Genomic DNA, 24,477 nt, shown 5'->3' on the forward strand with positions numbered 1-24,477 from the left:
ATGCTAGTAAGGTGTTGTGGATCTACAAATACTTGTGTTGAAGTTAGTGATTCCCGTAGCATGCACGTATGGTGAACCGCTATGTGATGAAATCTGAGCATGATTAGTCTATTGATTGTCATCCTTTGCGTGGCGGTCGGGATCGCGCGATGGTTTATACCTACCAACCCTTCCCCTAGGAGTATGCGTTTAGTACTTTGTTTCGATTACTAATGAAACTTTTGCAACAAGTATATGAGTTCTTCATGACTAATGTTGAGTCCATGGTTTATATGCACTTTCACTTTCCACCATCACTATCTTCTTAGTGTCGTGCAACTTTCGCCGGTGCGCAAAACCCACCATTAGCCTCCCTCAAAACAGCAACCATACCTACCTACTATGGCTTTTTCAAAGCTATTCCGACATATATTGCCATGCGACTTCCACCATGACATGTGCCACGACTCCTACATTGCCATTGCATGATCGTAAGATAGCTAGCATGATGTTTCCATTAATGTCTATGCCATGCTAGATCATTGCCACAGTACACTACCAAAGGCATTCCATATAGAGTCATTATTGCTCTAAGTTTTGAGTTGTAAGTGTGATGATCATCATTGATGTAGCATTGTCCCATGTGAGGAAATAAAAGAGGCCAACGATGCCCACCAAAAAATAAAGAGGCCAAAGAGCCCACCAAAAAATGAGAGAAAAAGAGAGAAGGGGCAATGCTACTATCCTTCCACACTTGTGCATATTAAGCACCATGATCTTCATGATTGATAGTCTCTCGTTTTGTCACCACCATATAGCTAGTGGGAATTTTTCATTACATAACTTGGCTTGTATATTCCAATGATAGGCTTCCTCAAAATTGCCTTAGGTCTTCGTGAGCAAGCAAGTTGGATGCACACCCACTAGTTTTCTTTAAGAGCTTTCACATACTCTTAGCTCTAGTGCATCATTTGTATGGCAAATCCGTACTCATTCACATTAATATCTATTGATGAGCATATCCACAGCTCATTGATATGCCTAGTTAATGTGATCATCTTCTCCTTGTTTGTCTTGCAACCTCCACCACACTCCACACCACTTATAGTGCTAAAACCATGGCTCACGCTCATGTATTCCGTGAGAGTTGAAAAAGTTTGAGAAAGTAAAGGTGTGAAAACAATTACTTGGTCAATACCGGGGTTGTGCATGATTTAAATTCGCTGTGCAATGATGATAGAGCATAGCCAGACTATATGCTTTTGTAGGGATAACTTTCTTTTGGCTTTGTTATTTTGAAAGTTCATGATTACCTTGCTAGTTTGCTTGAAGTATTATTGTTTCCATGTCAATAGCAAACCATTGTTTTGAATCTAATGGATCTGAACATTCACGTCACATAAGAGGAGTTACAAAGGACATCTATGCTAGGTAGCATGAAAGCATCAAAAATTCATTCTTTATCACTTCCCTACTCGAGGACGAGCAGGAGTTAAGCTTGGGGATGCTTGAGACGTCTCAAACGTATTTATAATTTTTGATGGTTTCATGCTGTTATCTTGTCATCTTTGGATGTTTTATGTACCTTCTATAACTTTTTGTGGACTAACTTATTAATTCAGTGCCAAGTGTCAGTTCCTGTTTTTTCTGTGTTTTTGGCTCGTTCCAGATCTGATTTTGGAACGGAGTCCAAACGGAATAAAATCCCCGAAATAAATTTTTCCCGAACGGAAGAAGATCAGGGGGCTTGAGGGCCAAGCCAGGAGAGCTACAGGGGGCCCACAAGCCCCCTAGCCGGCACCAGGGGGCGGCGGCTAGCAGGCTTGTGGCCTCCCTGGTGCCCCCCTGACCTAGCTCCTTCGCCTATATATTCCCTAAAATACAGAAAAAATAAGGGAATCCACGAAAACACTTTTCCGCCGCCGCAAGCTTCCGTTTTCGCGAGATCTCATCTGGAGACCCTTCCCGGTGCCCTGCCGGAAGGGACTTTGGAGTTGGAGGGCTTCTTCATCATCATCATCGCCCCTCCAATGACTCGTGAGTAGTTCACTTCAGACCTACGGGCCCGTAGTTAGTACTCTCTCTTGGATCTTCAATACAAAGTTCTCCATGATCTACATGGAGATCTATCCGATGTAATCTTCTTTGGCGGTGTGTTTGTCGAGATCTGATGAATTATGGATTTGTGATCAGATTATCTATGATATATATTTGAGTCTTTGCTGATTTCTTATATGCATGATTTGATATCCTTGTAAGTCTCTCCGAGTCTTGGGTTTTGTTTGGCCAACTAGATCTATGATTCTTGCAATGGGAGAAGTGCTTGGTTTTGGGTTCTTACCGTGTGGTGACCTTTCCCAGTGACAGTAGGGGCAGCAAGGCACACATCATGTAGTTGCCAACAAGGGTAACAAGGTTGGCTTTGTCGTAGATATGAGATTGCCCATCTACATCATGTCATCTTGCTTAAGGCGTTACTATGTTCTTTTGGACTTAATACACTAGATGCATGCTGGATAATGGTCGACGTGTGGAGTAATAGTACTAGATGCAAAAAGTATCGGTCTACTTGTTTTGGACGTGATGCCTATAGATATAATCATTGCCATAGATGACGTCACGACTTTGCACGGTTCTATCAATTGCTCGACAGTAATTTGTCCACCCACCGTCTACTTGCTTTCATGAGAGAAGCCACTAGTGAACACTACGGCCCCCGGTTCTATTCACACCTATCGTTTCCACCTTTGCTTTTACTTTGCTTTGTTACTTTGTTGCTTTCAGTTCTGACTTGGCAAAGAATCTATAAGGGATTGACAACCCCTTCATAGCGTTGGGAGCAAGTTTTTGTGTTTGTGCAGGCACTTGTGATACTCCTTCACTGGATCGATACCTTGGTTCTCAAAACTGAGGGAAATACTTACCAGCGCTACGCTACATCACCCTTTCCGCTTCGAGGGAACACCAACGCAAGGCTCTAAGGCCACGGGGAAATCCTTTGCATATTTTCCTAGGAAGTCCCTAAAGGCGTAGTCGTAGCAGAAGGATTCCTGGTGCCGTTCCTGAGGAGAATCAAGACAAGAATAGTCTCCTGTCAGCACGTGTTTCTGGAGCCGTTGGAAGGTCTTTTGTTGCAGTAGCACATGCCAATACATAGTCATATCAACATACAACTAACCCTATGGTGTGATCCACGCGCGAGATCATATGATGGGCACCAAAGGACAACAACGTAACCACAAGCAAATTAAACCAATCATAGCAATTCATCAATCACCGATAGGACAATGATAATCTACTCACACATCATAGGATAGCAACACATCACTGGATAATAATATGTAGCATAAAGCACCATGTTCAAGTAGAGGGTACAGCGGGTTGCGGGAGAGTGAACCGCTGAATATAGATGGGGGAAGATGATGGAGATGTTGGTGAAGATGACGGAGGTGTTGGTGTAGATCGCCGTCACACTATGATGTCCCGGGCGGCGTTCCGGCGCCGCTCGGAGAGAGGGGGAGAGAGCCCTCATACGTCCATTTTGCATCATGCTTTCATGTTGATATTTATTGCTTCTTGGGCTGTTATATTACTTGTGGTACCATATTTATGCCTTTTCTCTCTTATTTTGCAAGGTTTATTTGAAGAGGGAGAATTCAGGCAGCTGGAATTCTTGACTGGAAAAGGAGCAAATCCTAGTCCACTATTCTGCACATCTCCAAATGCCCTGAAAATTTACGTGGATTTTTTCTGAAATATATTAAAAATACTGGGCAAAAGAACTACCGGAGGGGGGCCACCAGGGCCCCACAAGCTTGCCCACCGCCACCACCCCCCTGGTGGCGCAGGGCAGGCTTGTGGGCTGCCTGAAGGCCCACCAGCCCCCCTCTTTTGCTATCTGAAGCGTCCTGGTCTGGAAAAAATTCAATCGGGAGCTTTTTCGTGGTTTCGCCGCCGCCACGAGGCGGAACTTGAGCAGATCCAATCTAGAGTTCCGGCAGGACGATCCTGCCGGGGAAACTTCCCTCCCGAAGGGGGAAATCATCGCCATCGTCATCACCAACACTCCTCTCGTCAGAGGGGAGGCATCTTCATCAACATCTTCATCAGCACCATCTCCTCTCCAATCCCTAGTTCATCTCTTGTAACCAATCTTCGTCTCGCGACTCCGATTGGTACTTGTAAGGTTGCTAGTAGTGTTGATTACTCTTTGTAGTTGATGCTTGTTGGATTACTTGGTGGAAGAGTTTATGTTCAGATCCTTGATGCTATTCATTACACCTCTGGTCATGATTATGATTATGTCTTGTGAGTAGTTACTTTTGTTCCTGAGGACATGGGATAAGTCATGCTGATATTAGTCATGTGAATTTGATATTCGTTCGGTATTTTGATATGATGTATATTGTTTTTCCTCTAGTGGTGTTATGTGAACGTCGACTACATAACACTTCACCATATTTGGGCCTAAAGGAAGGCATTGGGGAGTAGTAAGTAGACGATGGGTTGCTGGAGTGACAGAAGCTTAAACCCCAGTCTATGCGTTGCTTCGTGAGGGGCTGATTTGGATCCACTAGTTTAATTCTATGGTTAGACTTTGTCTTAATTCTTCTTTTGTAGTTGCGGATGCTTGCGAGAGAGGTTAATCATAAGTGGGATGCTTGTCCAAGTAAGGGCAGTACCCAAGCGCCAGTCCACCCACATATCAAACTATCAAAGTAACGAACGCGAATCATATGAACATGATGAAACTAGCATGACAGAAATTCCCGTGTGTCCTCGGGAGCGTTTTTCCTCCTATAAGACTTTGCTCAGGATTGCCCCTTGCTACAAAAGGGATTGGGCCACTTGCTGCACCATTGCTACTACTTGTTACTTGTTACTTTTTGCTCGCTACGTTTCACCTCGCTACACAATCACTTGTTACCGCTACTTTCAGTGCTTGCAAATATTACCTTGCTGAATTCCGTTTATCAGAGCCTTCTGCTCCTCGTTGGGTTCGACACTCTTACGTATCGAAAGGACTACAATTTATCCCCTATACTTGTGGGTCATCAAGACTCTTTTCTGGCGCCGTTGCCGGGGAGTGAATTGCCTTTGGTAAGTGGAAATTGGTTAGGAAACATTTATATACTATGCTGAAATTTATTGTCACTTGTCACTATGGAAACTCTTCCTTTGAGGAGTTTGTTCGGGGTATCTTCACCACGAACGGAAGCACAAGGAGTTGCTCCTCAACCTGAGGTACCTACTGAAAATATCTTTTATGAAATTCCTTTCGGTATGCTTGAGAAACTGCTGGCTAATCCTTTTACAGGAGATGGATCTTCACATCCAGACTTTCATCTAATCTATGTAGATGAAGTTTGTGGTTTATTTAAGCTTGCAGGTTTGCCCGAGGATGAGGTAAAGAAGAAAGTCTTTCCTTTATCTTTGAAGGATAAGGCGTTGACATGGTATAGACTATGTGATGATACTGGATCATGGGGCTACAATCGGTTGAAATTGGAATTTCATCAAAAGTTCTATCCTATGCATTTAGTACATCATGATCGGAACTTTATTTATAACTTTTGGCCTCGTGACAGGGAAAGCATTGCTCAAGCTTGGGGAGGCTTAAATCAATGCTATATCCATGCCCCAATCATGAGCTCTTGAGAGAAATCATCACTCAAAAACTTTTATGCTCGGCTTTCTCATGAAGATCGTACCATGCTTGACACTTCTTGTGCCGGTTCTTTTATGAAGAAGGATATTGATCACAAGTGGAATTTATTGGAGAGAATCAAACGCAACTCTGAAGATTGGGAGCTGGAGGAAGGTAAGGACTCAGGTATGAATTTCCAGTTTGATTGCATTAAATCTTTTGTTGAGACAAACACTTCTAGAGATTTTAGCGCTAAGTATGGACTTGACTCTGAGATAGTAGCTTCTCTATGTGAATCTTCTGCTTCTCATGTTGATCTTCCCAAAGAGAAGTGGTTTAAATATCATCCTCCTATAGAATGTAACATAGACAAAACCAATCTAGTTGAGGAGAAAATCATAGCTTTTAGTGATCCTGTTGTTCCTTGTGCTTACACTGAGAAACCACCATACCCTGCTAGGATGAAGGATTATTTAAAGCTCCAACTGTGATACGTAGGGGTTACATTAGACCACTCGCACCCCCTGAAGAGATTAGAGTTGAACCTAGTGTTGCTATTATCAAAGATCTCTTAGCCGAAGACATAGACGGGCATCTTATCAAATTCTGTGAGGACTCCGCTAGAATTGCTAAACCTCACGCGAAAGACAAACGCGGACCTGTAGTTGGCATGTCCGTTGTTTCTGTTGAGATAGGAGATCACTGTTACCATGTTTTATGTGATATGGGAGCTAGTGTTAGTGTGATACCCCGTTCTCTCTATGATGAAATCAAAGATGAGATTGCACCTGCTGAGTTAGAACCCATTGATGTCACTATTACGCTAGCTAATAGAGACACTATCTGCCCTCTGGGAATTGTGAGAGACGTAGAAGTCCTGTCTAGTAAGACGAAGTATCCTACTGATTTCCTCGTCCTTGGTACTGCACAAGATAGCTTTTGTCCCATCATATTCGGTAGACCCTTTCTCAACACTGTCAACACTCACATTGATTGCATTAAGCAGATTGTTACAGTAGATTTCGAGGGTGTGTCTCATGAATTTAACTTCTCCAAGTTTGGAAGACAAGCCCATGAAAGAGAGTCGTCTCGTAGAGATGAAATCATTGCTCTTGCCTCTATTGCCGTACCTCCTACGGATCCTTTAGAGCAATATCTCCTTGGGCATGAAAATGATATGCATATGGAGGAGACAGATGAGATAGATAGAATTGTCTTAGAACAACATCCTATTCTCAAGAATAATCTGCCTATTGAACTGCTTGGGTATCCTCCCCCACCAAAGGGTGATCCTGTGTTCGAGCTTAAACAGTTGCCTGATACTCTTAAGTATGCCTATCTTGATGAGAAGGAGCTTTATCCTATCATTATTAGTGCTCTCCTCTCAGAGCGCGAAGAGAAGAAGTTACTAAAAACTCTGAGGAAGCACCACACTGCTATTGGATATACTCTTGATGATCTTAAGGGTATTAGTCCTACTCTATGTCAGCACAAGATTAAAACCGATCCTGACTTTAAACCAGTTGTTGATCATCAAAGGAGACTAAATCCTAAGATGAAAGAGGTCGTTAGAAAAGAAATATTAAAGCTTCTGGAAGCAGGGATCATTTATCGTGTTGCTGATAGTGATTGGTTAAGTCTAGTATATTGCGTACCTAAGAAAGGAGGTATCACCGTCGTTCCTAATGAGAAGGATGAACTAATCCCACAAAGGATTATTACCGGCTATAGAATGGTGATAGACTTCCGGAAACTGAACAAGGCAACCAGGAAAGATCATTATCCTTTGCCGTTCATCGACCAAATGCTAGAAAGGCTATCAAACCACACACACTTCTGCTTTCTAGATGGTTATTCAGGTTTCTCGCAGATGCCTGTTGCACAATCTAATCAAGAGAAAACCACCTTCACCTGCCCTTTCGGTACCTTTGCCTATAGACGTATGCCTTTTGGCTTATGTAATGCACCTGCCACCTTCCAAAGATGTATGATGGCTATATTCTCTGACTTTTGTGAAAAGATTGTCGAGGTTTTCATGGATGACTTCTCCGTTTACGGGTCTTCCTTTGATGATTGCCTCAGAAAGCTTGATCGAGTCTTACAGAGATGCGAAGAAACCAACCTCGTCTTGAATTGGGAGAAGTGCCACTTTATGGTTGATGAAGGTATCATTTTAGGACACAAAATCTCCGAAATAGGCATTGAAGTTGATAAGGCTAAGGTTGATGCAATTGAGAAAATGCCTTTCCCCACAGATATCGGAGGTATACGAAGTTTCCTAGGTCATGCTGATTTCTATAGAAGGTTTATTAAAGACTTCTCTAAGATTTCTAGGCCTCTTACCAACCTCGTGCGGAAGGATGTTGCTTTTGTTTTTGATGAGGATTGTGAGGAAGCCTTTCAAATACTTAAGAAGGCTTTGATAACCGCACCTATTGTTCAACCACCTGACTGGAACTTGCCCTTTGAAATCATGTGTGACGCTAGTGATTACGCTATTGGTGCTGTTCTAGGACAAAGAGTTGACAAAAAGTTGAATGTCATTCACTATGCTAGTAAAACTCAAGACACTGCCCAAAGAAACTATGCCACTACGGAGAAGGAATTTTTAGCAGTCGTGTTTGCATGTGAAAAGTTTAGATCTTACATAGTTGACTCCAAAGTCACTATTCACTCTGACCATGGTGCTATTAAGTACGTTATGCAGAAGAAGGATGCTAAGCCTAGGCTGATCAGATGGGTTCTCCTGCTACAGGAATTTGATTTGCACGTCGTTGACCGAAAAGGTGTTGATAACCCTGTAGCAGATAACTTGTCTAGGCTAGAGAATGTCCTTGATGACCCACTACCTATTGATGACAGCTTTCCTGATGAGCAATTAAATGTCATCCGCACTTCACTTAGTGCACCGTGGTATGCCGATTGTGCAAACTATATCATAGCCAAATACATACCACCCAGTTTCACCTATCAACAAAAGAAGAAATTCTTCTTTGATTTGAGACACTACTTTTGGGATGATCCTCACCTTTATAAGGAAGGAGTAGATGGTGTTATTAGTAATTGTGTGCCTGAACATGAACAAGGACAGCTCCTGCAGAAGTGTCATTCTGAAGCCTATGGAGGACACCACGCTGGAGATAGAACTGCCCATAAGGTATTGCAATCAGGTTTCTATTGGCCCACTCTCTTCAAGGATGCCCGTAAGTTTGTCTTGTCTTGTGGCGAATGCCAAAGGATAGGGAACATCAGTAAGCGTCAAGAGATGCCTATGAACTATTCACTTGTCATTGAAACATTTGATGTCTGGGGCTTTGATTATATGGGACTCTTCCCGAGTTCCAATGGGTACACTCACATCTTAGTTGCTGTGGATTACGTTACTAAGTGGGTAGAAGCTATCCCCACTAAAAATGCTGATCACCACACCTCTATTAAGATGCTTAAAGAAGTCATATTCCCAAGATTTGGAGTCCCTAGATACTTGATGACTGATGGCGGTTCACACTTCATTCATGGTGTTTTCCGCAAGATGCTAGCTAAGTATGATGTCAACCATAGAGTTGCATCTCCTTATCATCCTCAGTCTAGTGGTCAAGTGGAGTTGAGTAATAGGGAGATCAAGTTGATCCTACAAAAGACCGTCAATAGATCTCGAAAGAACTGGTCAAGCAAAACTGACGATGCACTATGGGCTTATAGGACTACTTATAAGAATCCCATGGGCATGTCACCGTACAAAATGGTTTACGGTAAGGCCTGTCATCTACCTCTTGAGCTGGAACACAAAGCTTATTGGGCAATCAAAGAGCTCAACTTTGATTTCAAACTTGCCGGTGAAAAGCGTTGTTTGATATCAGCTCGTTAGATGAATGGAGAGCCCAGGCATATGAGAATGTCAGGTTGTTCAAGGAAAAGGTTAAGAGATGGCAGGACAAACGAATACAGAAATGAGAGTTCAATGTAGGTGATTATGTCTTGCTATACAATTCTCGTTTGAGATTCTTTGCAGGCAAGCTTCTCTCTAAATGGGAAGGTCCCTTTGTTGTCGAGGAAGTATATCGTTCCGGTGCCATCAAAATCAATAACACAGAAGGAAATTTTCCTAGAGTGGTAAATGGGCAAAGAATCAAGCATTACATCTCTGGTACTCCCATAAATGTTGAGAACAATATCATCAATATCATATCTCCAGAGGAGTACATAAGGGATGTTTATCAGCTTGTTTCAGACCTTGAAAATGAAGATGTATCTGTTTCGGCAAGAAATTGGACTCTGATACTTTTCCAATAGGAAATTTCCTCAGTTTTGGAATTTTTGGAAAATTAGAAAAATAAAAAGCAGTCCGGAGAGCAAACGAGGAAGCCACAAGGGCCCACTCCGCCACCACCCCCTGGTGGCGGCGGGCAAGCTTGTGAGCACCTCGTGTGCCTCCCGGACACCGTTTTCTTGCGGAGGACTCCTTCTGGGCCAGAAAAAGTCAATATATAGTCGCCCGAAGGTTGTGATCTCCGTATCGCGTAGTTTTCCTGTGTTTTCGTTTCGAGCTTGTTGTCTGCCGCAAATTTAGAGCAAAGATGTCTCAGGAATCTGTTGGGGAGAATGATCTTCACCAAGTTCATGAGAAAGTAGATGCTGATCTGAAAAGAGTAGAAGTCACGGAAGCCAGGGACCAAGCTAAGGACAAAACCCAAGCTAGGGAGGAAGTTCAACCTATGTTCAACATTGAAGACGTTGAAGGAGTAGATTTTCTCCAACCCTTCCTCCACATGTTGTCTCCATCCTTGATTGAACTCTTGAGGTTTTGCAAAACAACTCGTGCTCGCAATATTTCTCTTTCTCGTGAAGTTGTTTTGCTGGAAAACCATGTCACAGATCTCAAATGTATAAATCAAAGGTTGATAGCTCTCTTGGAATGAAAGGCGACACCAACAACACCACCATCACCAGCAAAGGAAGACAACTAATCATTGGTATGGGCAATCCCCTTGGCTTATGCCAAGGTTGGGGGAGTTTCCCTGGTATCGTATCACCTTTCTATCTTTTGCTTTTACCTTTGTTTTAGTTCTTTCCTTTTCAGTTTTTATTTCTTCTTTTAGAGGAATAAGTCTTTAGTTTTTAGTTTGAGTCTTTTGCTTTTGTCTCTTCCCCGATGTATTCGAGCTTACGAGCTATATAATAAAGAGTATCTTAGTCAAGGGCTTTGCTTTGTGCCATGATCAAAAGTATGAAAAGAACAATAGCATGAAAGATCATGAGACCATCTTATGGAAAGTGATAACTTCACTTAAGACAAGTATGATGATTGAAACTTCTTGAGAATAAATCAACATAGACCTCAGTCATTGTTGCAATTAATAAGAAGTAATAAGGAAAGAGAGGTTCACATATAAATATATCATCTTAGACACTTTTTGCAATTGCGAGCACTCACCAAACTATTACATGCCTAGGAGTAGATGTTGGACAAGGAAGACAACATAATGAATTGTGTTTGCTTGGTTCCAAACAATGTTATATGATTAGAGATCCCTTAGCTTGTGACGATTGCTTCCACCTCATATTAGCCAAAACTCCCGCACCAAGTAGAGATACTACTTGTGCATCCATAAACCTCCAACCAGTTTTGCCATGAGAGTCCACCATACCTACCTATGGATTGAATAAGATCGTTCAAGTAAGTTGTCATCGGTGCAAGCAATAAAAATTGCTCTCTAATATGTATGATCTATTAGTGTGTGGAAAATAAGCTTTGTACTAACCTGTGGTGAGGAAGACATAAAAGCGAGACACTGCATAATAAAGTTCTTTATCACAGGGGGCAATATAAAGTGACGTTCCTCCGCACTAAGAGGACACGCATCCAAACCTCAAAAGGGCATGACAACCTCTGCTTCCGTCTGCGAAGGGCCTATCTTGTACCTTTACTTTTTACCCTTGTAGGAGTCATGGTGATCATCACCAATTCCCTTTTGGCCTTTGTCTTGGCTACCGTCACATGCTTGGGAAAGATCTATATTTATATATCAACTTGGAGTTGAGTACTCATGCTTTATTGTTGTTGACTTTACCCTTGAGGTAAACCATTGGGAGGCAAAACTATAAGCCCTTATCTTCCTCTGTGTCCAGCTGAAACTCTGACACCATGGGTACCACGTGAGTTGTAACAATTGTGGAAAACAAAAGAGATGATTGAGTATGTGGGTTTGCCTTACAAGCTCTTATTTGACTCTTTCTGATGTTGTGATAATTTGCAATTGCTTCAATGACTATGGACTATTGTTGGTTACTTCTCGGTAAGGTTTTTGCTTCATGCTTTGCTTTGTGAAGGAATTGTTACTTTACCATAAGAATCTTTATGATATATTGCTGTTCTATGTGTGATCATGATGCCCTCATGTCCGTATTATGTTTTACCGACACCTTCGTCCCTCAACATGTGGACATGTTTATGGAACTTGGTTTTCGCTTGAGTACAAGCGAGGTCTAAGCTTGGGGGAGTTGATACGTCCATTTTGCATCATGCTTTCATGTTGATATTTATTGATTATTGGGCTGTTATATTACTTGTGGTACCATATTTATGCCTTTTCTTTCTTATTTTGCAAGGTCTATTTGAAGAGGGAGAATTCAGGCAGCTGGAATTCTAGACTGGAAAAGGAGCAAATCCTAGTCCACTATTCTGCACATCTCCAAATGCCCTAAGAATTTACGTGGATTTTTTCTGGAATATATTAAAAATACTGGGCGAAAGAACTACGAGAGGGGGGCCACCAGGGCCCCACAAGCTTACCCACCGCCGCCACCCTCCCTGATGGCGTAGGGCAGGCTTGTGGGCTGCCTGAAGGCCCACTAGCCCCCCTCTTTTGCTATATGAAGCATCCTGGTCTGGAAAAAATTAATCGGGAGCTTTTTCGTGTTTTCGCCGCCGCCACGAGGCGGAACTTGAGCAGATCCAATCTAGAGCTCCGGCAGGACGATCCTGCCGGGGAAACTTCCCTCCCGGAGGGGGAAATCGTCGCCATCGTCATCACCAACACTCCTCTCGTCGAAGGGGAGGCGTCCTCATCAACATCTTCATCAGCACCATCTCCTCTCCAATCCCTAGTTCATCTCTTGTAACCAATCTTCGTCTCGCGACTCCGATTGGTACCTGTAGGGTTGCTAGTAGTGTTGATTACTCTTTGTAGTTGATGCTTGTTGGATTACTTGGTGGAAGAGTTTATGTTCAGATCCTTGATGCTATTCATTACACCTCTGGTCATGATTATGATTATGTCTTGTGAGTAGTTACTTTTGTTCCTAAGGACATGGGATAAGTCATGCTGATAATAGTCATGTGAATTTGATATTCGTTCGGTATTTTGATATGATGTATGTTGTTTTTCCTCTAGTGGTGTTATGTGAACGTCGACTACATAACACTTCACCATATTTGGGCCTAGAGAAAGGCACTGGGGAGTAGTAAGTAGATGATGGGTTGCTGGAGTGACAGAAGCTTAAACCCCAGTCTATGCGTTTCTTCGTGAGGGGCTGATTTGGATCCACTAGTTTAATGCTATGGTTAGACTTTGTCTTAATTCTTCTTTTGTAGTTGCGGATGCTTGCGAGAGAGGTTAATCATAAGTGGGATGCTTGTCCAAGTAAGGGTAGTACCCAAGCGCTGGTCCACCCACATATCAAACTATCAAAGTAACGAACCCGAATCATATGAACATGATGAAACTAGCATGACAGAAATTCCCGTGTGTCCTCGAGATCGTTTTTCCTCCTATAAGACTTTGTTCAGGCTTGTCCCTTGCTACAAAAGGGATTGGGCCACTTGTTGCACCATTGCTACTCCTTGTTACTTGTTACTTTTTGCTCGCTACGTTTCACCTCGCTACACAATCACTTGTTACCGCTACTTTCAGTGCTTGCAGTTATTACCTTGCTGAATTCCGTTTATCAGAGCCTTCTGCTCCTCGTTGGGTTCGACAATCTTACTTATCGAAAGGACTATGATTGATTCTCTATACTTGTGGGTCATCAAGCCCCCCTCCTTCTTATTCTTCCTTGACCTCCTCCCTAGATGGGAGAAGGGTTTCCCCTCTGGTCCATGGTCTCCATGGTGGCGGAGGGTTGAGAGCCCCTCCGAGATGGGATCTCTGTCTCTGTGTCCTTTTGTTTCTGCGCTCCCAGATTCCGCGTTTGAGCGTTTCTTAAATTCCCGGAGATCCGTAACTCCGATTGGGCTGAAATTTTAACACGAATTTCTTCCGGATATTATCTTTATTGCAGCTAAACAAGGGCTCCAACCGCCTTAAGGAGTGGCCACAAGCCTGCCAGCCGACGTCGTACCTCCTGGTGGCGGCTACAGGGCTTGTGGCCCTCTGTGCATCGCCTCGCGTTGATTCTTCTTCCCAAAAATCATAAATATTCCAAAAAAATCCCCGTAAGTTTTTATTACATTTGGATTTCGTTTGGTATGGATATTCTGCGAAACAAAAAACATGCAACAAACAAGAAGTGATAGTGGGCACTGGATCAATATGTTAGTCCCAAAAATAGTATAAAGAGTTGCCAAAAGCATATGAAAGTTGTAGAATATTGGCATGAAACAATCAAAAATTATAGATTCGACGGAGACGTATCAGCATCACCAAGCATAATTCCTGCTCGTCCTCGAGTAGGTAAATGATTAAAAAGATAATTTTTGATGTGGAATGTTACCTAGCATAATCTTGATCATATAATCTAATCATGGCATGAATACTAAAACACGAGTGATTCGAAGCAATAGTCTATCATTTGAGATAAAGACAATAATATTTCAAGCATACTAACAAAGAAATCATGTCTTCTCAAAATATCATGGCCAAAGAAAGTTATCCCTACAAAATCATATAGTCTGGCTATGCTCCATCTTCCCCACACAACGTATTTAAATCATGCACAACCCCGGTTTTAGGCTAGCAATTGTTTCATACTTTAGTGTTCTCAAACTTTTTCAACTTTCACGCAATACATGAGTGTGAACCATGGACATAGCACTGTAGGTGGAGAAGACAAAAAGGAGGATATAGTCTCACATCAACTAGGCGTATCAACGGGCTATGGAGATGCCCATCAATAGATATCAATGTGAGTGAGTAGGGATTGCCACGCAACGGATGCACTAGAGCTTATAAGTGTATGAAAGCTCACCAAAGAAACTAGTGGGTGTGCACCCAACTTGCTTGCTCCCAAAGACCTAGGGCAATTTTGAGGAAGCCCATCATTGTAATATACAAGCGAAGTTATATAATGAAAATTTCCCACTAGTATATGGAAGTGACAACATAGGAGACTCTCTGTCATGAAGATCATAGTTCTATTTGAAGCACAAGTGTGGAAAGAGGATAGTAGCAATTGTCCCTTCTCTCTTTTCTCTCATTTTTTTGTGGGCTCTTTGGCCTCTCTTTTTTTATTTTTTTATTTTTATTTTGGTGGGCATCTTCGGCCTCTTTTTTGTAAATGGGCTTCGCTGGCCTCTTTTATTTCCTCACATGGGACAATGCTCTATTAATAATGATCATCACACTTACAACTCAATACTTAGAGCAATGATGACTCTATATGAAATGCCTTCCGTAGTGTACTGTGACAATGATCTAGCATAGCAAGGACATCAAAAAAGGGACAAGCCATGGAAACATCATGCTAGCTATCTTACGATCATGCAATGGTAATATGAAAGTGGTGGAAAATGTCATGAGACGGAATGGTGGTAGTTGCATGGCAATATATCTCGGAATGGCTATGAAAATGCCATAATAGGTAGGTATGGTGGTTGTTTTGAGGGAGGCTATATGGTGGGTGTAATGCACCGGCGAAAGTTGCGCGGTACTAGAGAGGCTAGCAATGGTGGAAGGGTGAGAGTGCGTATAATCCATGGACTCAACATTAGTCATAAAGAACTCACATACTTATTGCAAAAGTCTATTAGTCATCGAAACAAGGTACTACACACATGCTCCTAGGGGAAAGGTTGGTAGGAGTTAACCATCGCGCGATCCCGACCTCCACACAAAGGATGAAAATTAATAAATAAATCATGCTCCGACTTCATCACATAATGGTTTACCATACGTGCATGCTATGGGAATCACAAACATTAACACAAGTATTTCTATGAATACACAATTACTCACTAGCATGACTCTAATATCACATAATCATGTCGCAAAACTATTGCAAGGAATCAAACATATCATATTCAGTGATCTACAAGTTTTATGTACGGTTTTATGACTAACCATGTGAATGACCAACTCCTCTTAACTCTCTAAATAGGTATAATGTGAAGCATGAGAGTTTAATTCTTTCTACAAAAGATATGCCCCGCTCTAACAAATATAAGTGAAGCAAAAGAGCATTCTACAAATGGCGGTTTTCTATGTGTAGGGAAACAGGCAATCCAAACTTCAAATGATATAAGTGAAGCACATGAAGAATTCTATAAAGCCAACCAAGGACTATCTCATACCAGCATGGTGCATAAAAGAAAAAGGAAAAATAAACACAAAAGACGCTCCAAGCATTTGCACATATCATGTGACGAATTAAAATATAGCTCCGAGTAAAATTACAGATAGATTGTAGACAAAAGAGGGGATGCCTTCCGGGGCATCCCCAAGCTTAGACGCTTGAGTCTTCCTTGAATATTACCTTGGGGTGCCTCGGGCATCCCCAAGCTTAGGCTCTTGACTCTCCTTATTCCTTCATCCATCGTGCTCTCACCCAAAACTTGAAAACTTCAATCACACAAAACTCAACAAAACTTCGTGAGATCTATTAGTATAATAAAATAAATCACCACTTCAACTACTGTTGTAAACTCATTCTAAATTCATATTAGCATTATATCTACTGTAATCCAACTTCACCATGGTTCATATCCCCCGATACTACCCATAGATTCATCAAAATAAGAGAAGAATGCATAGAAAACAGAATCTGTTAAAACAGAACAGTCTGTAGCAATATGTATATTCCGTATACCTATGATATCTCAAAAAATTTGAAAAGTTACGAACATATGTAAAATTTGCATATCAATCAGCGTAAAAAAGAATCAACTCAAAATATCTTCGAGAATAAAAATGAAAATTAATTTCGTGAGCAGAAAGTTTTTGTCTTTTTTCAGCGTGACATCACCCAAACTAATCGTAAAGGCTTTGCTTGGCACATTATTTTTAAAAACTCAAAGGAATTGTACAAGGGGATAATTATTTTTGTGAGAAACTTCCATGAAAAATTCTACATTGTTTCCATGAGCATGAACACAAGTGTTCAAGGTCGACCCTCACTTCCGCAATGCATCACCTTTCAATCGCTTCTCTTTTTGAAAAAGTTTTAAGTTCCCCTCTATATTTTTTTGTTTTTAAACTAAATAAAAGCACTCAACATAAATAAATGACTCTCTAAAACTTCCGAGTTGTCTCCCAGGCAGCGCTTTCTTTAAAGCCATTAAGCTAGGCATAAAGTGCTCAAGTAATGGATCCACCCAGATCCAAGGGTATATCAAAGCCAATTTTAATTAGCAATGATTTGAAATTTAGTAGTGAGCACAAGGTAACATATATCAAGCAATGACGAAGTCTAACTCTCTTCCTATGCATTGGCATGTCATAAAAGAACAATTCATGCACACCAAGTAAAGGTCAATACATAGCATAAGCAGTTTCTTGCAATTTTATCGCATTGGAAACATAGAGAGGTGGAGATGTAGTTCCTCTCTCATAATAACTGCAAGTAGGAGCAGCAAGAACATGCATATTATATTCATCAAAATCATCATGTTTAACATAAGGGACTATAGCTAGCTCATCTTCATAAGCATCATTCATAATGGCATCATGGCCACAAGCATAACAAGCATCAAGTTCATCAAAAAGGGATATTTCAAACGAATCCAAGGGATCATAGCATTCATCCTTCCGTAAGAACGATGGGAAATTAAATAATGTATGAGTAGAAGAGTTACTCTCATTAGAAGGTGGACACGGGTAGCTAGTCCGCTCTTCCTCCTTTTGTTCTTCGCTCTCCTCTTCATCTTTTTCATCTAATGAGCTCACACTTTCAGCATTTTCTTCTTCCATAGTTTCCTGCAAAATAATAGTCTCTTCTTGGGAATCATAGGATTTCTTCCAGAATCGTTCAATATGGGCATTATATTCATAACTAGTATAACAATAACGAAGCATAGCCAAATTTTCAGATCGGTAAGGAGCATCATCATTATCATCACACCTTTTAAACACAGCCTCAATTTCATAAGAACACATAAAAGCAACAAACTCTTCTATTTGATCCACATGATAGTAATCATATATACCATTAGCATAAGAAGCCAAGGTTCTATGATCATTAAATTCACAAGAAAAGGGAAGGTGTGGAGCCTTCATCCTAGAGCAACAAGTAACACCATATCTCTTGCATAGTTCCCAAGCATACCATTTCAACAAATGGATTTGATCCCATAAAAGTTTCCCTTTTTGAGTCAAGCGATAATCCCTGAAGTATTCACGTTGATCCAACGTGTATCCCATTATACAAATGAATGGGGATTTCTTAGGATTACTAAAGAAGTATATAATATTTTCCACGTAACGAGCATCGAGGGTTTTAGGAGGTTCCCCATCTCCATGAGCAGCAAGTACACCTAATATTTTTGGTACTTCGTGTTCCATATCCATAACTAAAGATAGAGAACAACTTAGAACAGAAAATAAATCTACTTAGTGATAAAGCAAACAAGCACACACGAGGATATTCACCCCACGCTATTGCTCCCCGGCAACGGCGCCAGAAAAAGGTCTTGATAACCCACAAGTACAGGGGATCAATTGTAGCCTTTCTCGATAAGTAAGAGTGTCGAACCCAACGAGGAGCTAAAGGTTGGACAAATATTCCCTCAAGTTCTATCGACCACCGATATAACTCTATGCACACTTTACGTTTGCTTTACCTAGAACAAGTATGAAACTAGAAGTACTTTGTAGGAGTGATAGGATAGGCTTGCAATAAAGTAAAGAACACGTAAATAAAAATAGGGGCTGGTTAGAAAAAGAAACAACTACGAGTGTCTAACGAGTGTGGAAAAGTGGTGGTGGGAGTTGCGGAATTGTCCCTAAGTAATTGACTATGTTACTAGATCGATAGCAAGTATCATGTGGGAGAGGCCTCTGCTAACATGTCATCCCTTACTTGGAATTCTTTGCACTTATGATTGGAACTATTAGCAAGCGTTCGCAACTACTAACGTTCATTAAGGTAAAACCCAACCATAGCAATAAGATATATTGGTCCCCCTTCAATCCCATATGCACCAATTTCTATGCTAGGTTTGAAGCTTCTGTCACTCTAGCCTGCCAATACATAGTCCTATCAACATATAACTAACCCTATGGTGTGATCCACGCGCGCGATCATATGATGGGCACCAGAGGACATCAACATAACCACAAGCAAATTAAACCAATCATAGCAATTCATCAATCACCGATAGGACACCGATAATCTACTCAGACATCATAGGATAGCAACACATCATTGGATAATAATATGTAGCATAAAGCACCATATTCAAGTAGAGGGTACAGCAGGTTGCGCGAGAGTGAACCGCTGAATATAGATGGGGGAAGATGATGGAGATGTTGGTGAAGATGACGGAGGTGTTCGTGTAGATCGCCGTCACACGATGATGTCCCGGGCGGCGTTCCGGCGCCGCCGGGAGAGAGGGGGAGAGAGCCCCCCTCCTTCTTATTCTTCCTTGACCTCCTCCCTAGATGGGATAAGGGTTTCCCCTCTGGTCCATGGTCTCCATGGCGGCGGAGGGGCGAGAGCCCCTCCGAGATTGGATCTCTCTCTCTACGTGTCCTTTTGTTTCTGCGCTCCCAGATTCCGCGCTTCACCGTTTCTTAAATTCACAGAGATCCGTAACTCCGATTGGGCTGAAATTTTAAGACGATTTGCTTCCGGATATTATCTTTCTTGCGACAGAAGAAGGGCTCCAACCGCCTTAATGAGTGGCCACAAGCCTGCCAGCCGCCGTCGTACCCCCTGGTGGCGACTACAGGGCTTCTAGGCCCTCCGTGCATCGCCTCACGTTGATTCTTCTTCCCAAAAATCATAAATATTCCAAAAAAAATCCCCATAAGTTTTTATTACGTTTGGACTTCGTTTTGTATGGATATTCTGCGAAACAAAAAACATGCAACAAACAGGAACTGGCACTGGGCACTGGATCAATATGTTAGTCCCAAAAATAGTATAAAAAGTTGCCAAAAGTATATTAAAGTTGTAGAATATTGGCATGAAACTGTAAAATTATAGATACGACAGAGACGTATCAATAGGGCACCGCGTATTTCCGTTGAGATGACACAGTATAGACTATGGTTTGGAGAAACCTAAGTTGTCGTTTCTTGAAAGTTAGGGGTTGCGACGCTTATGTGAAAAGGTTTCAGTCTGATAAGCTCGAACCCAAAGCAAATAAATGTGTCTTCATAGGATATCCAAAACAGTTGTACACATCTCCTATCTCAGATCCGGAAGCAAAATGTTTGTTTCTAGAAACGGATCATTTCTCGAGGAAAGGTTTCTCTCGAAAGAATTGAGTGGGAGGGTGGTGGAACTTGATGAGGTTATTGAACCGTCACTTCAACCAGAGTGTAGCAGGGCACAGGAAGTTGTTCCTGTGGCGCCTACACCAATTGAAGTAGAAAACTCATGATGGTGATCCTTTGGATCAAGTTACTACAAACCACGTAGGTCGACAAGGTCACATACTGCTGCAGAGTGGTACGGTGACCCTGTCTTGGAGGTCATGTTGTTGAACAAACAATGAACCTGCGAGCTATAGAGAAGCAATGGTGGGCCCGGATTCCGACAAATGGCTGGAGGCCATGAAATACGAGAGAGAATCCATGTGTGAGAACGAAGTGTAGACTTTGGAAGAACTACTTGATGGTCGTAGGACTATTAAGTAAGGATGGATCTTTATAAGGAAGACAGACGATGATGGTGAAACGTCACCATTAAGAAAATCTCGACTTGTCGCAAGGATGTTTTCCTACAAGTTCAAAGAGTTGAGTATGATGAGACCTTCTCACTCATAGCAATGCTAAAGATCTGTTGGAATTATGTTAGCAGTTGCTGCATTATTTGTGACATATTGCACATAGGATTTCAAAACATTGTTTTCCTCGACGGAAAGGTTGTATGTGATACAACCGGAAAGTTTTGTCGACCCTAAAGATGCTAACAAGTATGCAAGCTCCAGCGATCCTTCTATGGACTGGTGCAAGCATCTCGGTGTTGGAATATATGCTTTGATGAGTAAATCGAAGCTTTTGGGTTTATACAGGGTTTGTGAGAAACTTGTATTTCCAAAGAAGTGAGTGGGAAGAGTATAAAATTTCTGATAAGTATATGTGGTTGACATATTGTGGATCGGAAGTAATGTTGAATTTTTGTAAAGCATAAAAGGTTGTTCGAAAGGAGTTTTTCAAAGGAATACCTGGATTGCGCTACTTGAACGTTGAGCATCAAGATCTATGGAGATAGATCGAAACACTTAATAGAAGTTTCAACAAGATGCTTGCCTTGACAAGTTTTTGAAGGAGTTCAAAATAGATCAGCAAAGAAGGAGTTCTTGGTTGTGTTGTAAGGTGTTAATTTGAGTATAGACTCAAAACCTAACCCCGGCAGAATAAAGAGAATAGACGAAGGTCGTCTTCTATACCTTAGTCGTAGACTCTAAAGTATGCCATGTTGAGTACCACACATGATGTGTGCCTTGCTACAAGTCTGTTAAGAGGTACACAGAGTGATCCAGGATTGAATCACTGAACAACGGTCAAAGTTATCCTTAGTAACTAAATGGACTAAGGAATTTTTCTCGATTATGGAGGTGGTTAAAGAGTTCGTCGTAAAGGGTTACGTCGATGCAAGATTTGACACTAATCCGAATAACTATGAGTAGTGAAACGGATTCGTATAGTAGAGTAGATATTTGGAGTATTTCCGAATAGCACGTAGTAGCAGCATCTATAAGATGACATAAAGATTTGTAAAGCTCACTCACATCTGAAAGGGTTCAGAACCTTCGACTAAAACATCTCTCACAAGCAAGACGTGATCAAACCCCAGAACTGTAAGGGTGTTGGATTCGTTAGAATCACATAGTGATGTGGACTAGATTATTGACTCTAGTGCAAGTAGGAGACTGTTGGAAATATGCCCTAGAGGCAATAATAAATTAGTTATTATTATATTTATTTGTTCATGATAATCGTTTATTATACATGCTACAATTGTATTGATTGGAAACACAATACTTGTGTGGATACATAGACAAAACACTGTCCCTAGTAAGCCTCTAGTTGACTAGCTCATTGATCAAAGATGGTCAAGGTTTCCTGACCATAGGCAAGTGTTGTTACTTGATAACGGGATCACATCATTAGGAGAATCATGTGATGGACAAGACCCAAACTATGAACGTAGCATATTGATCGTGTCGTTTTATTGCTATAGTTTTCTTCGTGTCAAGTATTTGTTCCTATGACCATGAGATCATATAACTCACTGGCACCGGAGGAATACCTTGTGTGTATCAAACGTCACAACGTAACTGGGTGACTATAAATATGCTCTATAGGTATCTCCGAAGTTGTCTGTTGAGTTAGTATGGATCAAGACTGGGATTTGTCACTCCGTGTGACGGAGAGGTGTCTCGGGTCCCACTCGGTAATACAACATCACACACAAGCCTTGCAAGCAATGTGACTTAGTGTATGTCACAGGATCTTGTATTACGGAACGAGTAAAGAGACTTGCCGGTAAACGAGATTGAAATAGGTATGCGGATAATGACGACCGAATCTCGGGCAAGTAACATACCGAAGGACAAAGGGAATGACATACGGGATGATATGAATCCTTGGCACTGAGGTTCAATCGATAAGATCTTCGTAGAATATGTAGGATCCAATATGGGAATCCAGGTCCCGCTATTGGATATTGACCGAGGAGTCCCTAGGGTCATGTCTACATAGTTCTCGAACCCGCAGGGTCTGCACACTTAAGGTTTGGCGATGTTTTATGCGTATTTGAGTTATATGGTTGGTTACCGAATGTTGTTCGGACTTCTGGATGAGATCACGGACGTCACGAGGGTTTCCGAAATGGTCTTGAGACGAATATTGATATATAGGATGACCTCATTTGATTACCGGAAAGTTTTCGACATTACCGGGAATGTACCGGGAGTGACGAATGGGTTCCGGATGTTCACTGGGGGGGGGGGGGCAGCTATCACGCCCAAGATGTGACCCTATCCTCAATTCGGCACGAAGGCCTCGTCAGGGATAGAAGCACATCTCGTCGTGTCGCAAGAATGGATATCATTACAAGTACATGTACTAAAAAGATGAGATATATATAGAATTGGCTTACACTCGCCACAAGCTACATCAGAGTCACATCAGTACATTACATAAACATCAAGAGTAAGAGCAGGGTCCGAGTATGGACGAAAACAAACGACAAAAGAAGAACGACATCCATCCTTGCTATCCCAGGCTGCCGGCCTGGAACCCATCCTAGATCGATGAAGAAGAAGAAGAAGAAGAAACTCCAAATGCACAATCAACACGCTCGCGTCAAGTAACCTTTACCTGTACCTGCAACTGGTGTTGTAGTAATCTGTGAGCCACAGGGGACTCAGCAATCTCATTTCCAAAGGTATCAAGACTAGCAAATCTTAATGGGTGAGGTATGGTTAAGTGGTGAGGTTGCAGCAGCGGCTAAGCATATATTTGGTGGCTAAACTTACGAGTACAAGAGAATAAGAGGGGGATGATCTACGCATAACGGATGTGAACTACTGATGATCAAATGAATGATCCTGAACACCTACCTACGTCAGACATAACCCCACCGTGTCCTCGATCGGAGAAGGAACTCACGAAAGAGACAATCACGGTTACGCACACAGTTGGCAAGTTTTAATTAAGTTAACTTCAAGTTATCTTGAACCAGTGTTAAACAAAGTTTCCACGTTGCCACATAACCGCGGGCACGGCTTTCCGAAAAGATTTAACCCTGCAGGGGTGCTCCAACTAGTCCATCACAAATTACCACAAGCCGCAAAGAAATCCTCAATCACGAAGCTCGCGATCTCGTCGGATTCCCTAGTGGAAAACCTCAACTCTGAGATTACCCAAAGCATCACCGGAATCCCGATGCACAAGATATCTCGTCAAAGGTAAAACTACTCCAGCAAGGCCACCCGGTGTGTCGACGAACCCGATAGGAGCCGCGTATCTCGTTCTCAGGACACACCGTCTATGCATAGTGGACGGTAGCCAAACCTCGAGTGGCACCGCCGACTGCTAGGTGGCTGGACCAACACTCATGCGGAGCACTGGCCCGGGGGTTGATTAAATTATCCTCGGGGTCCGGAAAGTCCCTATGCAATTTTATTAGGTGATTAGGCAAATGTTGTACCAATGTTGGGCCTTGCCAGACCAGCTTTAATCTAAAACGAATTATCAAGGGGGTCCCCATAATAACCCCGATCGTGTTAGGAGCGCTCAATTATGGAACATAACACCGGTAGCCGAAACTAAGGGGGCAAAGGTGGAACAAAACACCAGGCTAGAAAAGCCGAGCCGTCCACCTTTTACCAAGTATATAGGTGCATTAAATTAAATATCATTAAATATGGTGATAAGACAAGGAACCCATGTTATCACATGGAAGCAACTGCACCTGCAACTAGCAACGCTACACAGGGTTAAGCAAGCAGTAACATAGCCAAT

Source organism: Hordeum vulgare, chromosome 2H (assembly GCF_904849725.1).
Source record: "Hordeum vulgare subsp. vulgare chromosome 2H, MorexV3_pseudomolecules_assembly, whole genome shotgun sequence".
Lineage (NCBI taxonomy): Eukaryota > Viridiplantae > Streptophyta > Magnoliopsida > Poales > Poaceae > Hordeum > Hordeum vulgare.